The sequence below is a fragment of the Schistocerca cancellata genome, chromosome 4 (genome assembly GCF_023864275.1).
Source record: "Schistocerca cancellata isolate TAMUIC-IGC-003103 chromosome 4, iqSchCanc2.1, whole genome shotgun sequence".
In the NCBI taxonomy this organism is placed as follows: domain Eukaryota; kingdom Metazoa; phylum Arthropoda; class Insecta; order Orthoptera; family Acrididae; genus Schistocerca; species Schistocerca cancellata.
This window is the reverse complement of record NC_064629.1, coordinates 753,175,371-753,196,165: the sequence shown is the minus strand read 5'-3', so window position 1 is coordinate 753,196,165 and position 20,795 is coordinate 753,175,371. Positions and strand designations below refer to the sequence as shown.

Below are 20,795 nucleotides of genomic sequence, written 5' to 3'. Positions count from 1 at the left end.
GGCAGTTATTGGACGTCTTGCACTGACTGGCCTTGACCGCATGTTATGTATTACCAAATATTGTAATTTCATATACCTGAATGTGGGATTCTAAAATCTCAAAACCAGTCATAGTTTAAATGAATATCAGTACAAGTCAAGCAGATCTCTCTAAATCAATTATCATAACAGTTTTCAACAAAGTTAATGTCACTTCCAAGAATGATTCATCTCTCTTTCAGGTACCATAGTCGATATCCAGTAACACAATATCCAACCATGAAGGACTTCTTTACTCTGGAATGAAAATTTCCAGTAATCACCTCTCTAGGATGCAATGCCCTGTAACCAAACATCTCAATTTCTGCAACTTTGGCATTTCACCATTCCACAGAGTAGTGGTACCCTTAATTTTTAATGCGCTCACTGGTGTTCTGTTCATCAACTAAGCATGAGTCTACACTGCTTCTGGCTATAAAGATTTTTCAAGTTTATTGTTTCACAATATCCAGTGATCATGTGCTCTCTTACTCCATTTTGCTGTGGTTTATATCTTATTATCAATTCATACTGCATTCTCTTCTCTCCAAACAAGCTTTTCATTTCGTTAGAGAAATATTCAGCTCCACTATTACAGCAGAATCTACAAATCTCAAAGTGAAATGAGAAATTGCCACAGCTTCGCGCTGTTTAACACATTCCAGTAAGTCTGATTTATTTTGAATTTGAATAATTATAGAGTTATAAAATGGATATAGTCATCTATAAAATGTAACGATGTACCTATTTCTGTTGTAAGACATGGGAGTAATATGACTCATTATATCACTGTGTACTAGCTCCAGTGGATGTTTCTTTCTTGTCCTCATATGCTTGTGTGGAATTCTTGTATGCTTACTTTCCTTTCAGATGTTCGTTTTTTCATATCTTCAGTGTTCATTCCTTCCACATATTTCAGAAGGACTGTTAGATCAATATAATTCAGATATTCTAACCTTCGGTGACAGATTTGGAATGTTTCAGTAAAAAATGCCATGCAGGAGTTTCTGGCAAATTTGAGAGTGCACATTTTTGCATCAAGGATTTGCACATTATCAACGCCTGTAAGTCACCCACAAAGTGCTCATTCCAACTATAGTCCAGGCAGCAGAAAACTGATTCATTAAATGCACCAGCCGAAAAACGACATGCATCCGAACTCAAAGAAGCCTATTTAGAATCGCTAGTTACTGAATTTGCAGAGTCTTTTTCATTTTGGTTTCTTTTCTTATAGACAGCTCTTTTATGTACAAATGCACCAAAGGTAAGAGATTTAAAACAAATTTCATTTTCTCCACTGAAATGTGTGAAATTTGTGAATTTGTTTTTCCTCTTAGTTTTCTTACTGCTGAAAGTGTTTCTGTACATATTAAACACAATGTTCTGTCCTGAGTCCCCTGCAGGTTTCATGTACCAGTAACCTAGTTTTCATGAAGCTTAAATACAGACTGTCTGTAGATAATGTCTCTATTGCAGTTAAAATGTTATTATTCTCCTAGATAAATTGAAATTTTGTAGGAATGATTATATAGCCAAGCATAGGATAATATCATATCGAACCAAAGGAATACAGAAAGTTGTACTTAGTAATTCAACCAATACATTCTGATGACGTAATCCTGACTGGGGAGAAATCACATGTAGGGTTTCTCCAAGGTTCAGTCTTATGTCCACTATTGTTCTTCATATATCTAAATGATCTTATATCGAATGTACAAGCAGGATTAGTTCTTTTTGCATATGACACTACTATTGCAATGAATCCATGCATCCACACAGAAACAGAAGAAATGATAAACAATGTTCTTAAAAGAATCATGATTGGTATCATTGAATGATCTCGCCTTCAGTTTTAAAATGACACAACACATTCAGTTCTGGACATCTAGGAGTATTCCACCAATGATAAGTGTAACAGATGATGAGGTAATAATAAATCGGGTGGAAAGTTGTTAACTCTTAGGAGTACATAAAGATGAGAATTTGAACTTTAAAAAGCACACTTTTGGAACTACTAAAAAACTTAGTTGAGCCACATTTGCACTTAGAATCATTGGAAATCTTGGGGAGAGACAAAAAAGTAAGTTGGCATATTTTGCATATTTTCATTCGATAATATATGGAATAATGTTCTGGGGTAACTCATCTTAACGAAAGAAAGTCTTCATTGCTCAGAAATATGCTGTAAGAATAATATGTGGTGCTGGCCCATTATCCTCTTGTAGACATCTGTTTAAGGAGTTAGGCATGCTGACTATTGCTTCACAGTGTGCTTATTCCTTCATGAGGTTTGTTGGAAAGAACGATGATATTCAAAATTACAAATACCAGAAGAAAAAATGGCATTTATTACTCCACATTCAGGTTGTCTTTAGCACCAAAATTGGTGCACGATGCTGCAACTAAAATTATTGATCACTTACGCAGTGATATAAAATGTCTGACAGACAGCAACGTAATATTTGAAGACAAATTGAAAAACTTTCTCCCTGACAACCCCTTCTGTTCAGTAGAAGAATTTATGTTATTGTAATTTGTGAAAGGAGGTGGGTATGAATTACTAACTTACATCTGTACGTTAAAAAAATAAAATAAGTTATCAATGTTCTGCATGTAGGCATATTTACAAATTAGTTTGCAATGTGACTTTAAAAAAAATAATTCCAAATCATTACGATTTATCGTGCAAAATTATCCATAGAATACGAAAATAACTAACTCGCACCCTTGTCAAATTCTTAACAAACAATGATACATGGCATCAGTTCCTTCATCTTTCACACCTGTCGTCTGGCAAAGATTACAAATCAGTTTGTCATTTTACTTTTTGCTGAGTTGAACTTGAATTGCAGTAACTGTTTATGAAGAAGTAACTGACTAGCGATGTTTTTTTTCTTTCAAATGTGTCGCTCAAGATTTTCTATATTTGACAGTCAGTGATGCAGTCTTCCGCTTATTCCAGATGGCTGCCATCAACTCGTTCTGTTAGTTTTCAGCGACAGTTTTTTCACATTTGCGATATTTTTTAGTTGTTTGTCTTTTCAATTTGTTCCTTTTCCATATCATTATCTATAAAATTGCAGTTGAAATACGCAGCATTTGAAATTGTTTGCTTCGAAAATTAGAACTCAATAATTAGATATGCGCTTTCATATTCTTCTAAGATGGTGAATCTTCTAACTGATGAACTAGAAATACATAAACACCGACAAAATAGTTATGTTTCGATCTTCCAATTATTTACTCTCTGCCTGTGTGTCCATAACCTCATGAGAAAACTGATAGAAGAGTGTGACAGCAGGCAAGAAAGTTTAATTTTAATTAATCCGTTCAGTAAAGAAATAACAATACGTTCGACACACTTTACAATAACACATACATACACACTCAATGTATAGAAAAAAGTCAAAGACTCTTCATTAGCAAATACGAATACACATTGAGCATAAATATCTATGGAGTGAACATTCGGACGCGCAGAACGAGAAATCTGCCAGCAACATCTCCTGTTGCTGTAGTCACGTGGTATTGGGACGATGCATGTTAGTCCGTATAGCGCTTAGCGTATATTGAGTGTTATTACTTTGCTAGAACACACAGATCATCTTTGGAAGTACCCTGAAGCTTTGTATATGCGTTTTATAAGTATCTTAACAGTTTTATACCTGGAACTGAAATAGTTTTAAAGCTGTGAAGAGCAAGGATATTGTGCTTTTTTGCACAGTATCATAGCTCAGTTCCACTTTAATTACGTTTTTTTGGATGTGGGAAAAGAAGTGACAGCCAACAATACCTTTTAAGGTTTTCTATTGCACTTATTCATGTCGTCGAATCTCTGTTCTAATTAATTACGTCACAATGACACTGTACTGGATGCCAATGCATCTCAGGTAAGGGGGTGGGGAGGGAATGCATTTACAGCAATGAAATTGTTACTGTAAATAAGCAATTTACACCACCTGCTTTATTTATTTGACAGCCAAGATATAAATTTTATCTGCAGATGAATATAGGACGAATACGTAAATACTGACTGGCAGCTTAAACGCACTTGCAAATATATCTAGCATTTCTCTTGTAAACATATGGGAGAAACAAAAAAATAAACATGCAGGAATTTTCTCTACATTACAAGACATTGTAATACCGCGCCTCGAAGTTTTTAAACATATAAAGCGCCTCACATTAATATTATATTCACTATTAGAGATTTGTTGTACGTACCTTTCACGTACTTGTCTTTACATCCGTAACAACAACTGCACCATGGCTATTACTACTATTAAAACGTGTCGAACGTATTTAAAACCAGGTGAATATGTGTAATATTAAAGCTTCGCTGTTACCACAAATTGCAGATAAGCAGCGACGTCCTATTACCACGTGACTAGCCCGGTTTGTTGTTGAGAACATGTGCAGTTGCTATGCTCACTCCATAGATATTTATATTCTATGCGAATACGCAGCAAACAAATCGTGAGGAGTCTAATATAGAAAAATAGAATTACTGTTCTTTTAATACCAACTATGACTCACAGGGGATACTGAATGTATATAAAGAAGGGCAGTACCCATGGTCATGGATTTGCTTGACCTACGGGAGAGCTTCATAGAGATATTGAAATAACTGAACTGAAGGATGTTTGAGATAGACTCTACCAATTTCACGAAAGCCTAGTTATAAAGTTTCAAGAAACAGTATTAAGTGTGGGATCGAGGAATATACTACTGCCTCCTTCTGTCGCTTCCTTAGGGTCCACAAAGACGAAAGTAATTACTGCGCTTACAGAAGAATTTAAGCAGTGATTCTTACCGTGCTCCAAACGCGATTGGAACAAGAAGAAGCTAGAATTCATGGTTCAATAGGAATCACCCTCTGCCATGCTCTTCACACTGGTTTGCAGAGAATAGATGCGGACGTAAATCCTTCTGTACCATAATTGTTCGGCATCTTAAACAAATTCTTTGTTAGTGAAAGGCGTGGAAAGAAAGTTAAAAGATGTTAGTGGTGTATGTAACGTCCATCTCAAGTGCTCTAGAACTTGTTTTTGTGCATTACGGAAAGTCTTCAGTGAACAATACTAAAGTTGAAGAGATAGTTCTTCAGTACTGTGATATTTACATGAGTTTGTTGATTTTTGGCTATTTTGTTACTCGCTTATTGCTAAAATACGACGTCCACTTATCCATGGGATGCAATATTGTGGCTAACCAAGGCTGACGGAACGGTGTGTTTGCTCATAAATGACAGAATGGCGACTTGAACGCACAGGACTATCTTTACCGTGCTGATGTTTGGTGTGTTGTATTTCGATGTAGTGATGTGCTTGTGAGTGTCCAGTTCAAATTAGTCCCGTGTTGTAAATATTTGGTTTAATGGTAAGGCGTGCAAATTGGAGTATGTAGTTATGAGAGCTTATTTGTTTACTGTTGATGCTTCGACGGACGGAAAACTGAGTGAATTCAGATACAGGATACGTCAGTGCTCTGCATAATATAACTGCGCGAATTATTTCCACTCTGTTGAATCTTATTTGCATTCATATAATGAAACCGTATAATTCCCATAATTTAGTGAATTTTAGAAATTTTAGCGTTTATTTTCTAGTGGTGCGGTGATTGGTGATGTGCGCTAACACAAGTTTTGTGAAACAAAATATGAGCGGATGTTGCAGCATTCGGCAGAGGAAAAATTTTTTTCTCTCTCTTAAATGCACCAACGTACAAGACTGATTCGTTAGTAATTTTTATCCCTTCTCATCCTTGGAAGTTGTCATTGCATTTCTTTATTTTGATGCACCCTGTGAAGTAAACAATATCGAAGACGACGTAACGATTACTGTAATGGTCAGCGGCTTGAAGACAACAGTTAAACAAGACTTTTGGATTTCTAATGCCAGTGCTGAGATTCTTACACACTATTCGACGGGCAAGTGGATTCAGTGTCTTGTATCGCAGCTGTGTTACACACTGCTGTGAAGGATAGGTGCTCTATCCATAACGATAGCGATTTCTTCTATTTTTCTAATTTTTATGGGGCGAACCACGAAGTATCTCGCAATAAATACAGTTTCTGCTTGTGTGTAGCATCAAGAACAGTCGAATTTGTCTAAAAAATAAATAAAAAGGAACCATCGTGTTGGAATGTTCAAGATGTCAACATCCGTCATCTACATTCATCAACGCGCAAACGATTTTTCGCTGTGTATTCTTACGTGGTTCCCACTAGTGGCCCCTTCTCCCTTTGTCAGTGGACTATTAGTTTTCAGTAATTTTGGACTGAATAGCCTATTTAATATTTACTGGAACACTATGTATCTCACCGACAAACGTCACTCAGTGTGTAATTTTCGAGGTGGTTGAACATCATTGTTGACAGCCTTAGTGTACAGAATTCACTTGATTTTGCAAATGAATGTAGTTCCTCCTTTTGATGTTTTATTATAGTAATTATGTCACACACGAGAATTCACTTTCGATTCCTGTTTAAAGCGCGGATTTTTGTGTTCCGCTAGTTTTTGTCCTCATAAGTTTTCGTTAGTGGTATTAATTTTCTGTTCACTTAGTGCATTTGTTTGTGACGATTTTATGTGTAAACTGAAAGAATTAGTAAGAGAGATGGAAGTGTTTTTAGTTTTTTCCAAGACTGTAGTTTCAGTTATTACCCTTCATCATACGTGTAAGTGGTGTTAATGTTAGACGTATTCAACCTTTAGTTGATATGGTAGAAATGGGAAGAAAATATTTAAGTCTTCATGTAATATATCTAAAACCATTTTTGTAGACGTACTTGCACTGATAGTTGTATTGAGCCACGCTTCTTTTACTCATTTGTGTCGTCTGTTAGCCAAACTTGGTACAAATCAGTCAGAAACAGGTTTGTAAAGGCATCCTTCAGGCATAAACTACACATTTTTAAGATAAATTGAACAAGACCACCTGGCATCTCTGCTTATTTCAACTAGTCAACTCCACTGGTGAAGGGGAACCCTGAAATATGTTACATTACAGTTATTCCATTGATTATATGCTGACTTTGTAATCAGAAAGTATTGGGTGTTTTCGTCTATTTTACAGATGTATTCCATTATGCTACATTACATTTGCATTACTTTGAGCTTTACTATTTGCAGCAGATTGTACCCTGTACCTTCAGTGGTTGTTGCTGTGGCCACTGCCACATGATGAATGCCCACATACGAATACAAAGAGACTCCTTTGTATCTTTTTTCCCCAGTTTCTCTGGTGGGTGCCTAAGATCTGGTAAGGGTTGTCATTGTAGTTTTCCTCACTGGCTGTGCAGTTAGTTTCAGACAGTACTTAAAAAGCTCTCATCTCACAGTACTTTCCCAGTGGAGAACACCCTGATAACACTAAAATTTTTATTCCTCTTATTTTATGTACTTTCTTTCATACAGTTCTTTTTAGTTGTGTTGTAGTGACAGCAGAGAAAACAGAAAACAACTGTGGAGAGGGTGGGGGTGGTGATGTATATATGGATGGGGTGGTATCCCTCCCTCCCCCACCACACATAATAAATATAATAGGGACCCAAGACTGCAAGAATTATAGAAAAGTGTAGATAATTCAGAATACCCATTTTTAAAAAAAGTTTTTGCTGGCGACTTAGTAATTACTGTATTTACAAAAGTGTTGTGTTTGAAGGCCCAGTACATTAGTCATGTATTACATGCTGGAAACAGACAATCTATTTACAGAATTGCACACTGTATTGCGTATCATTTGCTTTCAGTTCATTTTCATGAAATAATTGTCTGTGATCCTCATTTTCCGGAGTTTTGAAACATTGGCAGTACAGTGGAATGAATTTTGCCCTGTTTACTGTACTAAGTAGCTGCATTTCAGTGCCTAAGTTTGTGTGTTAAAACATGGGTCACATTCATAATGGGATATTTTAAACAAAAAAAAAATCTTTCTGGTTATAATAAGGCTGTAGGCCTTGCTTTTTACTTTTTCAAAAACTCTTGAATTATGCAAGAATAATCTGGAAACTACATAATTAACAAAGAGATAGTTGGGTGCTTGTTATATATATTTTTTGCATCTTCTGGTAAACACTGCAAGGTCAGTAGCTTATTAACAGTTGTCTTTGCTTTATTGTCTACCTGTCTGCTGATCAGTGGCTTCTCTGTACAGTAGGAAGAGCTTGTCTATCATCGTATCACTTTTTATTTTCCATTATAAAAAAAAGTCTTTATTGCTCGGAAATATGCAGGAAGAATATTATGTGGTACATTCTGATTATTGCTTCACAGTATGTTTATTCCCTCATGAAGTTTGTTGTAAATAATCCACTGCAGCTCGAAAGGAACAGTGAGGTACATAATTACGATACCAGCAGGAAAATGACATTCATTGTTCCAAATTAAGGCACAAATTGCTGTAACTGAAATTTTTGATCACTTACCCAGTGATATAAAATGTCTGACAGACAATAAAGTAAAATTTGGAAACAAACTGAAAGGTTTCTCCTTGACAACTCCTTCTAATCCTTAGATGATTTTTTTTTTAAAAAAAGGTTTGTTTTACACCATTATGATTTATCATGCAAAATGATCCCTGGAACATGAATACTTATCTTACCAGTTTGAAGGAAGTATCAGTGACGTTTGTGTACTTAAGTTTGCATGTCAGGTTATTGTTTGTAACCACGTATTCCACCAGGTTACAATTATTTTTGCACTTTCTCTCCTCTAAAAGCAATTTCACTAACTATACTTAATATTATGCAATTTTAGCAGGGCCTGTTAGTCCTCAATCTGTCAGGAGTACTCCGTGGTCCTGTCTCCAACTGAGAATACATTGTTTCTCAATTTCTGCCCACCACGCCTTCCCCCTCCCTCTTCATCGCATTTTCAACAAAAATAAAATTAAAATAAACTCTTACAGAATGTGCTTTCTCAGCAGGGTGTTGGCCAGTTCCACTAAATGGTACCAATTCTTGTAGGAGTACCTTAGCTTGCAAAGGAACTCATACTTGGGTACTCTCTTTTGAATTAAATTACATATAGTTAATATTTCATTGTTAAGTATGCCTAACTTCAGGCATGTAAAACAGTTAATGGTGTGTGTTCTGGTGTACAGGCAGGTTGATACCATTTTATGCACAGAGTGGAATTAGCAATGTGACTGTATTCCAAAGAGTACACCATTAAGCAGTCAGACCAAGAAAACCTGAGAGATGGTGTGTAAAACAAAAAAAATTAGAGTGGTAGTAGTGTAAGTCACTTTTCAGTGCAAACTGCATTGGCTGCTGAAATATCACTACAGTTTTCTGATAAAATAGACTAGATTATGTACTTTAATACTGATCTTCAATTAAAACATTGAACATTTCAGTAAAGGTTCATTTATGTAAATACTAAAATTTGGAGGATTGACTGAACCTGTCAATACCAGAAGTTGGCTTTGTCCCATGATTTAACAGTGCTGTGACATACAACATCTTATAATATTTGTGTGTGTTTGTATTCTATTTTATGTAGGTTGGGATGACAGAGTAATTTGTGGTGTAGCTCAAGGTGTAGGTTAGGTTGAAGGGTGACAATTTGCTTGTGAGTTGATGAAGCAGTAATGAATGTGAATAGGAAATCTTTGTCGGGGTGACATATTGATCTATAGTAACTTTAAGTTTGGGCTAGGTTGAAAGGTGGCAGTTTGGTTGTGAGTTGATGATGTGGTATCAAAGGATTCAGTTAATTGAATTAAAATGTCATACATAGTAAACAAAAAGTGTACTGATAAGAACTGGGAGGAGAGCCTCAAATTACATCTTTGTGAAGATTAAGAGAACCAATCAGACTAGAGCCCAGTGTTCAGTGCAGACATTCACACGGTGCAGCTGTTGGTGCTTATTTTGTGGAGAACAAATATGGATGGGTTGCTTACCAACCCAAACTGTAGCCTGCATTATGAACCAACGTCTGCTGTCTCCTTAACTAGATGTATTACGTATCGTGCACAAACCAAGCCCAAACGTAGTTTGGGCAGCAAAATTGTGTTAAAAAGACTGCGTCCAAGTATATGTCAGGCAGCAATTTTCTCAATGCACAACTGGACTAATTTCGTACGAGAACAATGTTTTGACGCCTCGTGACCTGCCCCTTGGCTGGTGCTGCCTTGTGTTATCAATTTCTGGAATTATCTTGAAAGAAATGTTAGCAAATGTAACAGCTGCTGTTGTGAATGGCCGAGCCAGTATGATTGCATTGTTGTAATTTTGCGTGTGTACTAGGCCTAATTAGATTTTGCAGTTTTCTGTAAGTATGCTACAAATATATCATGCTTGTTGAGTGAGGAAGAAATTGCTCAATAGCTCACTTTGCACTTTTTTTCGTGGTAAGATAATTATACTTCCTGTTATCTTTATTTTAAAATTTATAAATATGCAAAGCAATTGTGAAGCTTGGCCCTTTTTTAGTATGTGTTACTCTTGAAGATACATCAATTACACATATGCCAGTAACATTGTAAACAATGGCATAAATGACCGCTTTTCTAGGCCCAATATTCTTCTAAGTGGCCGGTCTCCAAAGTGTTAATGACCATTAGCAGGTAAAATTGATCTTAAGTTGCTACTGGACCATTATCAGCACACAAACTTGTGTAGAGACCAGGAACTCAGATTTAGAAGCATGCAGGTTAGGTCTGAGACGTACTTAGTTGTGTCAAGGCTTAACTCTCTTCACATGTATCTCCAGCTGTTTCAGGCACCATAGCTAGTGCTGTCTAAGGCCTTCGTACTGTTTTTGAGTTCCTGAGATATCAGTATTCCGGATGTAAGAATGTTAGGAGTAGTGGACTGAGGGTATACAAGCAATCACTTCAAACCATGGGGCACACACAATTAAATCTGCGTCTTACCTTGCTACATGAATTGGTTTAAATAGACAATAACATGGACTTTAGAATTAACTGCTTCTACTACTTCTCATTTTGGGACAACAGATCAGTAAATCTCTTGGATCTACATATATACTCCACCAGCCAGTGTACAGTGCATGGCTGAGGTACCCTGTACCACTACTAGTCATTTCCTTCCCTGTTCCACTCACGAAAAATAGAGTGAAGGAAAAAAACGAATGTCCGTATGCCTCCATATGAGCCCTAATTTCTCATATCGTATCTTTGTTGTCCTTATGTGAAATTTATGTTGGTGGCAGCATGGTCCTTACACGAAGTGTATGTTGATGGCAGTAGAATCATTGTGCAGTTAGCTTCAAATCCAGGTCTCTAAATTTCTCAGTATTGTTCCTCAAAAAAACTTCAAGTTCCTTATAGAGATTCCTGTTTGAGTTCACGAAGCATCTCTGTACTACTTTCGCATTTTTTGAACCTACCAGTAACAGGCTCACCTCTGAATTGCTTAGATGTCTTCCTTTAATCTGGCCTGATGCGGATCTCAGACACTCGAGCATTACTTGAGAACAGGTGACGCTAGTATCCTATGTTCAGTCTCCTTTGCAGATGAACCACCCTTTCCCAAAATTTTCGCAATAAACCGAAGTCATCCATTTACCTTCCGTACCACAATCCATGTGCTCATTCCATTCCATATCGTTTTGCAATGTTACACCCAGGTGTTTAAATGACATGACTGTATCAAATAACAGACTACTAATGCTGTATTCGAACATTATAAGTTTGTTTTTCCTACTTATTTGTATTAACTTACATTTTTCTACATTTAGAGGTAGCTGCCGGTCAACACACCAACTAGAAATTTTGTCTAAGTCATCTTGTATTCTCCTGCAGTTGCTCAACAATGACACTTTCCCATACACCACAGCATCATCAGATTGTTGCTCACCCTGTCCACCAGATTACTTATGTGGATAGAAACTAACGGTGGTCCTATCACACTTCCCTGCGGCCCTCCTGATGATACCCTTGTCTCTGATGAACACTTGCTGTCGATGACAACATGCTGGGTTCTATTACTTAAGAAGACTTCGAGCCATTCACATATCTGGGAACCTTCATTAATGGTTTGCAGTGGGGTATCATGTCCAGTGTTTTTCAGAAATCTAGGAATGTGAAATCTGTCTTTTGACCTTCATCCATAATTCACAGTATATCATGTGAGAAAAGGGCAAGCTGAGTTTCACAAAAATGGTGCTTTCTAAAACCGTGCTGTTTCATGGACATAAGTGTTTTGATCTCTAGGCAATTTATTATATTCAAACTCAGAATGTGTTCTAGTATTCTGCAACACTTTTTTCCAGTCACTAGGGACTTTGTGCTGGGCAAGAGACTCACTATAGATACAAGCTAAATAAGGGTCCAGTACAGTTGTGTACTCTTTGTAAAACCAAAGTGGGATTCTATCTGGACATGGCAACTTATTTGTTTTCAGTTGTTTCCCTGTGCCAGGGATGCCTATTATTATGTCGTCCAGATGAGAGTCAAATGATGGCATGTTTGTACGACTCTTCTGCGTGAATGATTTTTTAAACGTGAAATGTAAAACTTCGGTTTTCCGTTTGCTGTGTTCTTCTGCCACAGTAGACAGGTTGATGAGTGACTGGATAGATGTCTTAGACCCACTTAGTGAAGGCCATGTGATGGCCACAGTGGCCAGAGACAGTGGTCAAGTGTGTGTGAGTTGCGCTTGTCTGAAATTGTGTGTGTTGTCTACTTTAGGAGGAGGCCTTAGGTCCAAAAGCTCACATGTTTTGCAATCTTTTTACTGTGCCTGTCTGCAATTCAATATCTTCTCTGTATGGTGAGTAGCAGTCTACACTTTTTATGATATTGTCAATATCCAGTCTATACTCTGTAGGTTAAAATTGCTTCCAAGCAGTATTGCATGTTCTGGGTATTTACATACTAGTGACTGTAGACTGTCTTTGAATGACTCTAAAGCTCTCACAGTGGAATCAGGTGGCTGGTAAAAACATCCAACAGTTAACTTGATTTCATCTGGACCTTTTATACACAACCAGTTAACTTCACTGTCATGCTCAAAGTTGACTTCAATAGAAATAGGGTTTTTGTCAACTGCAAACTCTCCCATGGTGTCTAATCTATCTTTCTGGTATATGTTGCATGCCATACTAAATATCTTTTAGCTTTCCAATGCATTTTGTGTGGGTTTCATAGGTGGAGAACCTTTTGACTTGGCTTAACAAAACAGCTCTTGAGAAAAAAATGTGTTGATTCAGCTGATGATAGAATACTTATAATAGCCTGTATATGACAGTGCTACAGCTTCTTTATAATTCATCATTATGATGATAAATTTGGTACTGAAAGACAAGTCAGATAAAGAGATCCTCTATAACCAGAAAATTCTGACAATATTATTAAAAGGAAAGATGTTACTCGCTGTATAGTGGAGATGCTGAGTCGCAGATAGGCACAACAAAAAGACTGTCAAAATATAAGCTTTCGGCCATCAAGGCCTTTGTCAAAAATATAAAACACACACACGCACATGCACAACTCACACACCCGACTGCAGCTTCTGGCAGCTGAAGCCAACACCAACCACAGTAGTGGAAGTTTATATGCCTGCTAACTCCACAGATGATGAAGAAATTGAAATATTTATGATGAAATAAAGGACATTATTCAAATAGTTAAAGGAAATGAAACTTTAATTGTGACAGGTGACTGGAATTCAGTAGTAGGAAAAGGAAGGGCCAGAAAAATAGTAGGAGAACATGTACTGGTGGAAAGAAATGAAAGAGGAAGCTGCCTGCTAGAATCTTGCACAGACCATAATTTTATCACCGCTAATACATGGTTTAAGAATCTTGAAAGAAGGTTGTATATGTGGAAGAGACCTGGGGACACTGTAAGGTTTCAGACCAATTATATAATTGAAAGAGAAATGTTGGAATCAGATTTTAAATTGTAAGAGATTTGGACTTTTACCACAATATATTTAGTATTAACTGCAGACTAAACCTGAGGAAATTGCAAGAAGGCAAAAAATTAAAGAGATGGGACCTGGACAAATCCAGAGTTTCACAGGGAGCAGTAGCCAACTTTGGTCTGAAACGGGGAAAAGGAGAACAATAGATGATGAACAGGTAGCTTTGTAAGATGAAATAGGAAAGGCAGCAGAGCATCAAATAGGTAAGGCGAGACTTAATAGAAATTCCTGGATAACACATTATGTGTGGAATTTAGTTGATAAAATGAGAAAATATAAAAATACAGCAAATGAAGCAGCTGAAAGGGAATATAGCTGTCTGAATGATGGAATTGACAAAAAGTTCAAAATAGCTAAGCAGGAATGGCTAGAGGACAGATGCAAGGCTATAGAAGCATGCATAATGAGGGGAAAAAGATAGATGCTGCCTGTAAGAAAATTTATGAAACCTTTGAAGATAAGAGAAACAGCTGTATAAATATCAAGAGCTAAGATAGAAAACCCAGTACTGAGCAAGAAGGGAAAACTGAAAGGTGGGAGAAATATATAGGGATATCTATACAGGGTGTTCAAAAAACAGTGTTGAATACTTTGGGAGGTGATAGTACTCGTCAAAACAAGAAAAATAAGCCTAATAAACATGATTCCAGAAACGCATACATTCTGAGATAAACATGTGTTTATAGGAAGGGCTACATGATGCTTTTTGTGGATATTAGCACAGTCATTGCATTGGCACTCCGTCAAATGTGTCAGCAGGGTATTATGATGTCTTACTCACAGTATGTATTGCACTGTTTGTTTGTACAAATGGCGTAGTACATTCACACAAATTCCCTGTCTTGAGTAAATGAATTATAGTTTGGATACTGAAGTGGAGGTAATACAGAAAACCCATAGTAGAATTCACCAAAGATGAATGTGTCGCAAGCATGTTCCTGGATCTTTGTGATGCTTTTGATACTACTGAGTGAGGTTGAATCATTAGGAATAAGAGACATAGCTAAATGACTGGCTCTGATCATGCCAAGCACATAGGGTACAAGGAGTAGAGATGACACAAAACTCAAATAAGGCTAAACTTTTGGTGAAACATTTACATTAATATAGTTTCTCAGTGTAGCATATTAGGAGCAATACTGCTGCTGATACACATCAGTGACTTTCACAGTAGTGTTAGTACCAGGGAAAAGATTCCCTTTGCTGGTGTCTGCAGTATTAGTCACTGAAGAAGAAAATATTACTCCTTTCAGGGAAAGTAAATGAAATCCTCAAGGAATTGTCAATATGAAATAATGTTACACTGAACAGAAAGAAAACAAATGCTCTAAATTCCAGTTTAAAGAGGGAAAATTGACGTTGTTAATTAAAATATGGATGGTACTTCTGTAGACTGCATAACAAGTGCACAATTTCTAGGAGCGAATATTGAGTCTCAGTTGATGTGGGGGGGGGGGGGGGGGGGGAGGGGGGGGGGGGCAGATACTGGCAAAAAAAAAAAAATGTCATCAGCCTGTTATGCTCTTAGTCCTTCTATCAGTGTGTAACAATCGGTATCTTTTTAGTTACATACTGTTCATATGTACGCTCATTTATTAGCTATAAAATTCTTTTCTGGGGAATAAATACACGAAATAGGAACACAGTTGTCAAACTACAGAAAAGAACGGTAACCAATAACAGCAATCAAACTTGTTGTAAAGGTCACAATGTAAGTAAATGTACCAATAGTTTTGCACGTCAAACTAACATTGATAATTATGGCACAAACAGTTTTGTCCATAACCATGGAACAAGATCTAGACTGAACTTAACATTTACTGAGAAGAAATAAACATAAAACTCAAAACATTTTCTACCAAGAAATAAACCTAAACTTCCATTGCCCATGGAGATGGAAGAGGTTATGGAAACAAACATATTTAAAAAGGCAGTTAGAAGTATTTGTTAAGCCATGCACTCTGTACAGTGGAGGATTACTTAGGTAATGCAGGGTAGTGGTATGGTAAAAAATATATCACAAGTAAATGATATTAATAACAACAAAATATCTTATCATTTCACATAACTTTTCACACTATGGTTTCCTTTTCTTTCTTTTCCGAAAAACCTTACACTTAAGCTATGTTACCCTCTTCCTGAGTGCAAAATGTCGATTATAGAGGGATGCTGACTCAGTTTTTCAGGCTAGCAAAATGGGAAGTTGCAGTACACAAAATGGAAACAAAACAGCATCACTGTGGCCCTTACATCAGCTGGTAGCATATGTATAGTGTTAGCATTATGAAATGGTGTGTGCAGTGACTGGTAGTCAGAAATGAATAAACAGAGTATCACTAGCCTTTTACACTATTAAATAACTTCTTCCTAAATGGTACTGTACACTAAGAATAAGCCAAGTGTGTAGTGCTGCTTTAAATAGACAAGCCTTGTGTTAGGAAGAATGGAGGTCTCAATCTTCATCTTTTTCCATCCGTTTTGATTTACATTTTCTGTGGTTCCTCTAAATTGCTTTAGGCAAATGCCAGGATGATTCCTACCATAAGGCTACAACCAACTATCTGTCAGTTCCTTGTCAAGCTACACCTATAAGTATTTAAATGCCTGTGTACAGGGTGAACCAGAACTCCTCCAACAAACTTTTAGAGGTGGTAGTGTGAAAAAAAAAAAAAAAAAAAAAAAAGGAAAGGTGGGGGGACTAGTAAACGTGGTTACTTGTTTATCCCCGATTATGTGAAACATATATCTTTCACTGTGAGCTCTTTGCTTTCCACATTTCCTCATGAGTAGGAGGTAATAAGGGCCAAAACAAGAAAACAATGTCCACTAAACATGGGCACTTAACTGCAGACCTTAAGAATTATGACCACTTGTTCATCTTCGTTACTGTAAGACACATATCTTCTACTGAACAAGTGCTTAGAGCTTGTAAGATACAGATTTTAGAGCCCTTGTCTACTAGACAATGTTTTTCTTGGTTTGGTCCATACTACCTCCTCCCAAAATACGGAAAGCAAAGCACTTACAGTAGAAGAGGTGTGTCTCACAGTAGCAAAGAGGAACAAGTGCTCATAGCTCTTAAGGTATGCAGTTTAGAGCCCATGATTACTTGTCACTTTTTCTTGATTTGGACCATACTACTACCTCCAACAGTTCTTTGCTGAACTTCTGGTTCACCCTGTACATGAATTATGTTAATTTGTTGTTGCCAAATTGTAATACCTCGATTTTTCCAATATCCTTGTAAAAGTGATCCACAGATAAATAAAACCACCACCACAACCTCCTCCTCCCACCACCACCACCACCACCACCACCACCACCACCACCATTGTGTGAGCGATACATTGACAGAATGTTTAACTTTCAATGTCTACCAATAAAAAATATTTATCTAGACCCATTGTTTGATGACACTGCACTGTTTACCTCTAGTGTGGGTAAACATCAGCAGCAAATGAAAGCACTTAACAGGGCAACAGGGCAAGTTTGAAAGTCAGTAATAATAGGGCTAATACAATGTGTAATCAACATATTGAGGAAGTAATGCACAAAAAAATAATGACTTCATAAGACCAAATGATAAGTTTTTGTATTTAGGATTTTGAAAACAACAGTTGTGCGGACAAGAAAGGAAACAAGAAGGGGAGTAAAATTTTTCTGCAGTGCTTTTGGGAAATGATTTTGAGTTACCAAAAATAAGACTCGTGATGTGTTTGAAGTGGAAAGGAAACAAATCTTGTTTATTGCCAGTTTTGACAAGATATATGTCACTCAGACAAACGTTAAAACATTGTACTGTTAGCAGTGGAGGAATACATGTTGGGATTTATTAGGTGGTACAAGAAAACAAGACAGATGTGCAAGGGAACAGACTGTAGCAGAAAACTTAATTATAGCTGTAATGATATTGAAATGCAAATGGGAAGTAGACCTATATGTAGCCAGCAAATGGGGTGTAGATGGTCCAAGGAAGTCTTTGGTAATAGATTCTAAGAAATAAAGATAAAACAATGCAAAGACTTAAAATAAGGTAGGTAGATATCATTAGAAAATATGCAGGATGTTGACTGCTGAAGATCAATAAGCATGGAAAAGACTAGAGGAGATGTTTATCCTGCAGTCTTTATACCTAAGGCATGGTGATTATAGTTGAATGGTGTCACTAGGTATAGTGTCTTTTGTACTGAGCAGTCTCATATGTTATATATGTCAAAGTACAAGTCTTTTCTCTAGTGTTCATTTCTTTATGGCATCACCATATTTTCATTTCATTATGTTATTGCATTAAACCACAAGTTGCCCGCCTGGTTGGCCGAGCGGTCTAACGCACGCTTTCCGGAGTGGGAAGGAGCACCTGGTCCCCGGCACGAATCCACCTGGCGGACTTGTGTGTCGAGGTCTGGTGAGCCGGCCAGTCTGTGGATGGTTTTTAGGCAGTTTTCCATCTGCCTTGGCGAATGCAGGCTGGTTCCCCTTATTCTGCCTCAGCTACACTATGTCGGTGATTGCCGTGCAAACAAGTTCTCCACCACATATGCGTACACCACCATTACCCTACCACGCAAACATAGGGGTTACACTCATGTGGTGTGAGACGTTCCCTGGGTGGGGGGGGGGGTCCACCAACTGGGGCCGAACCGCACAATAACCCTGGGTTCGGTGTGGGACGGCGGAGGGGTGAAGTGGACTGTGGTAGTTGTCGTGGGGTTCTGGACCACTGCGGCTGCGGCAGGGACATAGCCTCTCCGTTGTTTCTAGGTTCCTGGTTAACATACAATACAATACAAACCACAAGCTATGTTGACAACTATTATTTGAAGTTGCCATGCTTTGTTGTGTGTTCTGCTACATTGATAGTGTTACCAAAATAGTAGTAGCAGTGGGCATTTAAGTGCTTAGCATTGATTTGCATCTTTTTTTATGTAGCTTTTTGCTGCTTCTTTGGACTGTTATGAGTTCATTTCCCCATCCTCTGGTGTTCTCTGTATTACTTATTGCCCAATGCTGTTATGAATATCATGTCAAATATTCACTGTAGATCTACTCCTTAAAATGTAATAATTTTGTATTTTATTTTAAAAGTATATTTACCTGTTTATTGACCTAATGCAATTGGATCTTTAAAGTAAAATCATATTCTTGTGCAGTATTGTCAGGTTGTTACCACAATTGAGTCCAAATCTGAAAGCTGGATCATCAATCAAGTATAGTACTGGAAGAGTGTTTATTACAGACATCAACACATAGAATGAACAGAATTGCCTCCTGGACAGTGTATGCCGTTATTTATACAAAAATAGAATATGCTAACAACTGTGAAAGTTTGTTAGTGGGTTTCTGACTTACACTGTATACAGACATTTGCATGCTTACGGTTCTAGGTTGACAAGGAAATGGTAAATACAAAATGACAAATATTTGCTAGTGGTTGGGTTTGAATTGGACCCGCAGCACATCAGCCAGTGACACTAACCGTTACACCATAGCACAACTTGTGGGGAGACACAGCAAGGTAGTGTCTGAGAACTTCTAATTTTAATCAGCATCCTAGATCTAGATCTTCTCAGTGGCCCCCTGTATTATAACACATCATGTCACATCCTTTTCACAGTGATGAGCATCAAAGGTAACCCCCATCGTCCATCTGTGCCTCAGGACCATAGGAGGGCTTCATACAGAGGATGCGGACAACATCTCTGCGCTTTTTATCTTCTTTATGAAAGGGCATAATCCTTGACTTGGAATGTGGCATCTGATATGCAATGAAGGAAAAAGTACAGACCAGAGTGGCATTTTTAGTAACTTTTTTGGTAGTCCCCTGTTTTGCACGGATATAAAAAGCTATGCTGATCTCTAGAGCTGACTCTCACTGGCTGGTGCTTGGTGTTATAGTGCTGTCAGTCTTTCCCCTGAATGTCCAGAGTCTGTATGTGACCAAGCCATCCTGTTTCTTTGGTCTGAGTAATAAGGTGTTTCATGTAGTCATCCTGAGTATTGTCCAGTTGAAACAGGGACAGTGTATACATTCTTTTTGGCCACATGACTGTAAACCAGAAATAATGGTGTGAAGCCTGTAATGTCTTTAATCGCTGTGTTATATGCTTAAGTCACAATGGGCAGTATTGTATTCCAGGATCTCTGTTGATAACATTGTACATCAAGAGCATATCTGTCAGCATCATATTAAAGTATTCTGTGAGGCTATTCATCTCTGGATGGGAGGCAGTTTTTATCCTGTGGGTTATTTTGCAATTTGAAATTACCTCTAATACTGAAACACTTTTCCGCAATCAGAGATCATCATGTGGTGTGCTTTGTGTTTAAAAATGATGCCTTCTGCAAGGAACCTTGCAATTTTCCATAGCTTTGGCAGTTGGCACAGCTTTGGCAATAGTGTGAGCTAGTCAGTGCAGACTGTTATCCATCAATTCCCAGTTGTAAACATTGGTAACCTTCCCAAGAGGTTGACTCAGATTTGGTGTAATGGTGCTGCCACATGTGGAAATGGTGCCCCGGAGGTAATTGGGGCACATGCTTTTGTCACTGACATTCCTCTACTGTGGCTCTCATACTGTCTAATGGATCAGCAGAGACTTGGCAAGTGATACCTGTGTCTGATTCTGTCTAGAGTCATCAGTAATGCCACGAGCTGTGGTGCATGAGAGCATAATTTGAGCAGTCTAGGATGTCATCAGTGTGCAGCAATGGGTAGACATAATTTTTCATGATTTTATTCAGTCATTTGTAGTCAACACAGAAACACCATGTGCTGTCCTCCTTTTTTGCAAGGATCACAGGAGGGGGATAAAGGATTCCCTGAAGGTTAAATGTTGTCATCTTGTAGCATCTTCTCCATTTCCTCCCAAATTTTGTG

At 37.6% G+C, this 20,795-nt stretch overlaps 1 protein-coding gene across 1 annotated transcript in view; it reads left to right on the top strand.

Annotated features, from left to right (window-relative positions):
* Positions 1–5,335: 5,335 nt before the first annotated feature.
* LOC126184403 (inositol 1,4,5-trisphosphate receptor) overlaps positions 5,336–20,795 on the top strand; it is a 372,462-nt gene continuing 357,002 nt past the window's right edge. The window contains exon 1 of the mRNA XM_049926787.1: positions 5,336–5,397. The gene's annotated coding sequence lies outside the window, so the exon portion shown is untranslated. The remainder of the gene's footprint in view (positions 5,398–20,795) is intronic.